The sequence below is a fragment of the Salvelinus alpinus genome, chromosome 1, assembly GCF_045679555.1.
Source record: "Salvelinus alpinus chromosome 1, SLU_Salpinus.1, whole genome shotgun sequence".
In the NCBI taxonomy this organism is placed as follows: Eukaryota; Metazoa; Chordata; class Actinopteri; order Salmoniformes; family Salmonidae; genus Salvelinus; species Salvelinus alpinus.
The window spans coordinates 7,620,127-7,626,848 of record NC_092086.1 but is presented as its reverse complement, the minus strand read 5'-3'; positions in this window follow the sequence as shown (position 1 = coordinate 7,626,848).

Here is a 6,722-nt window from a genome sequence, read left to right as displayed (position 1 = left end):
TTCATGTTGTTGTTCGTCATCCCCAGAGTCACTGAAGTGAAGACCCCCAGCCTCGCTTGACTGCTGGGAGCGGGTCTCTTGTCTTCTGGGCCAGTGAAAACTTTACCGAAGTAGAGCACGTTGCCTTTATCCTACCCAGCAAACCCTACCCCAGTGGTGGACAGGCAGCTGTCTGGCATTTTACTCAGCTCTGCCATCAGGTTTGCGCTCTGGTGACGCACCACTTCTGTGAAGTTGGTCATGGAAGAAACAGAAACAGGGTTGATTCTAACTCCCCGTTTATCTTAGGAATGTTCTCTAACGCCAAGAAGTGCCCTAGGTGTTCTGCGTGCACCTTCAACACCTCGTCGGGGAACACGTTTGGACAATGGAGATGCAAGACCACGGGAGACTTGAGAAGCACCGGCGCAAATGGGTTTGCGGGGCAGGGGTAGACGATGCCGGAGTCGTGTGGTCCCGTCGCTATGCAAAATCCATCCTGTTGCAGGCTTACCTGGAGTGTCTTAACACAGTTTGCCATTCTAAACAGAGAGAGAGTGGGTCTACTCCACGACTACAAACGAAACTAGTCAAGATGTTGACGTCTAAGACAAGGACTTCGGAATGCGGTGACGCTTACAAATTCTGTTTGGAGCTCTGGGATGAACTGTCTCAGGCCCTGATTGAATCACAAGAGTCGAGTACTGCGTTGCCAAGCAAAGAGGAGTTGTCTCAGATGGCTGTGTTTTTCTGCGGCTATATATGGTGACCTAACATAATTGTTTGTGGTGCTTTTGCTGTAAAGCATATTTGAAATCGGACACTGTGGTGGGATTAACAACAACAATAGCTTTACAATGGTATGAGATACATGTATGTTTGAGGAATTTTAATTATGAGATTTTTGATGTTTTGAAAATGGCGCCCTGCACGTTCACTGGCTGTTGTCATATCGATCCCGTTAACGGGATTGCAGCCATATGAATCTGTTTAATCACCGAGGTGTTGATCAGGAGAACCCAGTTGAAGTTTATGTTGACTAATCATATGTCCTTAAAGGATCGGTATAACTTTTACTATGGGGTGACATGTATGGGTTAACTACACTGGCGTGATATGTGCAGAAGCACTATGTTATGCAGTAATGTTTCCTATGAATAAAAACCAACACACATCTCTGACTGATCATTCACTTGGTTTTATTAATGTCAAGGCATAACATGGCCAACTACACTCTAGCTGTAATGGCATTGTATAAAATAGTTTACAGACTATGTTATGAAAAGAGTTCACTATTCATATCCGTAGCCTCGGCCTGGGTGCACGGGCTGCCTGGTATGAAACCTTTGACAGGGTGTGGACCATCTGACCCCCTTGTGTCCTTCAATCGTACTCCATCCTTGGCATTGTCTCCACTCACGTTAGGGGGAAGGTCTTGGCACAAAGGTTAAATCATAAGCCTCAATCATGAAGTCAATCAGCTCTCGTAAGGTTGGAGAAGTTTAGCTTTGGCCCACATCAAAACCCAGACCTATCGAACATGACCCTGTATAACTTTCCTTTCCCTGTTACAATTTCAAAGAGGTGTCCAGCTCCGCGTTCATCCATGTAACATATTGCTGCAGCAGGATTGTTGTGTTCACTTCGCATACTGTGTTTAGGGTGTTTAACACAGCAGTGTGCTCAGATGACTTTCAGGTCCCAATATTTCGGGACAGACCAAGAGACAGTCCCCACCATCCACTCTTTAGTAACTGTATCATGGTATGCATCTCTTCCACTACATTTACGAAAGGGAACTCCCTCTGACCACCAGGTATGGCTCTCGGGCTAGCCATCGGGTACCCTCCTGGGAATCTTCCAATCATGTCTTCTATCACTTGCGTAGGGTGACTGTATTCACAGTCTAGGAACTTGGTCCATCTGTACCTGCCTCCGGAGACGTATATGGCAAATGAGATAATGCCACATTCCTATGTCTTCCAAATAGATGAACACACTCCTCCAGGTGCCTCTCCAAGGTATTATGCCGCTATGGCAAAAGCTGCAACCTTTACCTCCGGTCTATTCAGGGAAGATATCATTCCTTCCTCCGAAACGGAGCCCCACCAGCACCAGTGCTCACCCAGCGACTTTACAAATGAACGCCATGTTCTCTCCAATATAGGCCAGTTGCCTATATTCGAATAGACTTGATACTTCTTCCCCAGTGCTGAGACAGGCCAACTGTTGTAAGATCCGAAGAACAGACCTTGCTATTTACCTGCTTCCCTGTAATACTCGGTTGGGTAAACACCCTGAGTTGTAGAAACAGCCACGCTTGGATGACTGCCCCAGGGCTGGAAAACAACCAGAGTTGGAAGACTGGGCGAAGGGTAGATAAACCTGACGGGTGGAGACAGTAAGCCTGTGTGGATACAACAGCCACAGTGTGATAAGTGGTAAACGGGTTGCTAAACAACCTGTGTGGGATGTATTGTTAATAGCTGGATATAGAGACACGCTTGGATGCAACTGTAAAGGCTAGAAACCACTGAATGGACTCTTGTTGGATAACCCAGACACGTATGGATGAAGCGGTACTGGGTGGAAAGCCCAGCCATAATCTCTGGGTGGAACATGTGTGGTGGCAATGTTACTGCTCTTTGTAATCTATGTGAATAAAAAAGAACAAGGCTCTGAAATGACTGGTGATTCACTTTATTGCTGTCATGTCAAACCAAGGATACATAATGTTATAGTATAATGAGACATATACTGCCTGATATATTCATTTAGATGTGCAGGAGTTCAATGTTCATGTCCTCTATCTCTTTGCATATTGACCGGCGTATATGAAGTGGTTGAGATGGGGTGGAGTTTCCATCTCCCATTTTCTCCTGATCGGTCCTGCTACGTCTTTCACCATCCTGCTCCTGCAGATCTCTTGCAGCGTAGGAAGGGGTCTTGGTACAAAGGTCACCTTTTTAACCTTGCTCATATAGTCCGTGCCATGGTATTGAAGTGTATAGCTGTGTCAATCACGCTGTTGACTACTACATCTTTTTCAAGCACAAACCCGCATTTATCAAAGGTTACCTTATCGGGTATTTCTCTCGGTCTAGCCATCAAGTAACCTTCTGGGACTGCTTCAATCACATCCTCTATCATCGCAACAGGTTCACTCTGTCCCAGTCTACGAAGTCTGTGCATTTGTATTAGCCTCAGGTGACGTACTGTATATAGCAAATGGGATAAGGCTATTATCAGGGCTCTTCACCATACCTGAACACACACCTCCGGGCATGTCACCAAAGTATTTTTTATTTTATTTTACCTTTATTTAACTAGGCAAGTCCGTTAAGAACAAATTCTTATTTTCAATGACGGCCTCGTGGGTTAACTGCCTGTTCAGGGGCAGAACGACAGATTTGTACCTTGTCAGCTCGGGGATATGAACTTGCAACCTTTCCTTTCGGTTACCAGTCCAACGCTCTAACCACTATGCTACCCTGCCGCCCCGTAGCAAAGTAGGCCGCGATAGCAATAGCTCCTACAGTAACTTCGGGTCTATTTAGGGATGATATTAGCTGCTCTTCGGAGACAGAACCCCACCACTTCTCACCCAGCCATTCTAACAGTTGAAGCCACTATCTGTCCAATAGGGGCCAGTTGCCATATTAATTTCAGTAAGAGACACGGAGTGAATCGAATTGTTCTCCGTTTACATAGGCCATCGTCCAACTCCGTAGCTATTTCGATATATGTGTGTAATTGGTATCATAGTTCTTTTGATACAGCAATTGTAAGTACTAGGGAATTAGAAGCATACCCCAAACAGCACACGGTCAATAACCACAGGGAAAGTGCCTCATGTTTCTAACTGTTGTTGCTAGTAGCGCCTCAGGATGATGCTGATGATGAACACCTTTCACAGTCGCAGCCCCTGTGCCTAACCGTAACCCACCATGGAATGTCTTTTGACTGTGACACCTACTGCAACTGTCACGTTTACCAGCCAATTATGGACCTCTATGTCCTCAACTCAAGCCATTGCGCATTTCAGAATTGTAATGATGTCAGAAGACAGTGGTGTAGAAACTGACAACAGCGAGCTGAGCCCGGCAAGATACACACATGATTATATCGCTATACACAACTTGTTCATAGACCTTGCTAACCATAGTCATTTAACTTGTGCTGATTCTGACCCTCATCTCCACCCCACAGGCATCTACCATCACCCTGAACCGTTCTGCAGGTACTCGGCTTGATTCAGACTGACTATGTTTGATATCCTTTCATTCACTGTTGTAAAGTATACCATGTGCATGTGATATATATCCCATTCATAATAAACATTCAGGAGAGCGATTACACACTATCTTCTGACGACGAGGGACCTAGGAACCCTGTCTTGGAACAAGAGCGCCCACTGGTGCACCCAGAGGTCCTCAACCATGCACAGCCTGAGCAGCCTCAACCTCACCCGGCATTACCTCCTCTGAACAATGCAGACGATGCCATGGTAATGTATACTGTGATTACACTTTGCTTGTGTCTATTTCCTGTTGGTAATATGATTATTTCTCTTTCTCTCAAGTATATGGCCGATGACGAGGAAAGAGATGACTAGGTGGCAATCTATGGAGGCCTAACTATACCAACCCCTTTTATTCCTTTCTGCAATAGAGGTTGTGTTCTTTGAAAATGGATGCTGTCACGATGTCCTGCTGTGGGAATGGATGTATTGACATGTAATGTTTTGTAATGTACTATTTCAATAAATGTGACTGGTTATTCCATCTCTGAACAATATTGTCTTTATTCACATATTGATATGGACATTGAATACACCACAAGCACTTTGTAATGGCACATGTACCAAGTGATATGACAGTGATTCCATATGCTCTCCACCTATATCTTTACTAATCTCCACAGTGTGTATCTGACACCTGGTTGATGTTCCAGAGCTTCACCCCCAACCATCTGGTTCATGGGTCGGGTTGCAAATATTACCTTTTCAAGGCTGCTGATGTGGGACAGTAACACTTATGATCTCTGAGAAGCACCTGTCCCAATCGTAAACCCCAAGTTATCAAACGCCACCTTGCTGCGTAGTAAGACCGATCTACCACGGCTGGTCCGGGCCCATCCATGTATCGGCCAGATGCACAGGTCAACAAGATCCGTAGACCTGCCTTGTATTGTGATCCACTGGCTATTAGAGACTGAGTAGATGTTGTCTTCCAGTTAAACACCACAGAAAACACAGAGACGTCAGGCCTTTACCGTAGTAGCAAACTACAGTGATATAAACTTGATAGTCTCCCATCAAGTTTATACACATGGTACGGTTTCATCAATGTCACCCGGTAAGTAACGTTCCAGGTGTCATATTCCCTACAAATGTCCCCGTAGCAATAACCTTTGTCTACCCCAATGAGGTCAGGCATAGAGTGGTCACTCAAACCACCTTGGATAGACCGGGACACTCTAGATCTCCCTTGTAACCCGGGTCTGTCAAACTCAGGTCCTCCATTCACAAACCCGTGTACTCCATCAAACTCAGGTTCCCCATCCATAACCTGGTATTCTCCGTCAAGGTCAGGTCCCCCATCCATACCCGTGTACTCCATCAAACTCAGGTTCCCCATCCATAACCTGGTATTCTCCGTCAAGGTCAGGTCCCCCATCCATACCCGGGTATTCTCCATCAAACACAGGTCCGTCACTGATGCCACTGTGCTGTCCGTACAGATGCACACATAGATACAAACGCATTGCTGCAACAAAGATGAACAGATGACCCGTAACAGCCATGCTGAATATAGCTGATACCTCTTCCCCAGTCTTGAGACATGTAAACTGTTGTAACAACCCAACCTGTAGTTTAGGTACTTCCCTGTAGTAGTACGTTGGATACAATAGCAACTGTTTGATAATGGAGACGTGGTTGGCTACACTACTGATAAATGGATGTATTGTCACAGCTTTCGCATTCCACCCACGGGCCACTGTGTGCGTTCGCGCAGTCTGCCCCCCGTGTGCCCTTGGGCCCCGTGTGAGTTTGGGTATCGATTTAAAAAATGCCCCCCTCCTACACTACCTTCCCTGTGTTGTGGACATTGTGCCGTTGGGTATGATTGTTATCCCTCCCGTCGTCCTCGTATTGTGTCTAGACCCTGCGTCCTCCGGATCACCCTGTCCCGTATTGGCTAAAGGCCCAATGGGCGCAAGTGTGACAGTATGTGTGTGAACAGCCTTTTCAGATGCTTTTATTACACCTGCAGCACACCGTGTGTGTCTTGGAGTCCCTTGGGTCAGCGGCGAGCTCCTCGGGTTGTTGATCACGAGCCGCCGTAGCACTCTGTAGGACTTTGACAAGCGCTGACGCCTCTTCGGTGCGGGGGAGATGCTGCCTTCTTTGGATCAGCGGCTTGACAAGTGCCTTTCCCAGCTGCTCCAGGAACACCCTCCTCTTGTTCCGCTTGCGAGGCATCCAGTCAGGCTTGATCTCTCGCCATATGACAAAGGCGTTGTAGGAGGACACGTCGAGGATGTTGTGGAAGACGACCAGGGGCCAGCGGGCAGTCATCCGTCTGCAGCTGTAGGTGCCGACCACCTTGTCTAGGTTGTCCACGCCGCCCTTGTTGCAGTTGTAGTCTAGGACGAGGGCCGGCTTCCTGTCTCGGCGATCGCTGACTTGGGCCTCTGTGTGCAGCTCAGAAGCAGCACGTTCTTGTTTTTCTTTGACAGAT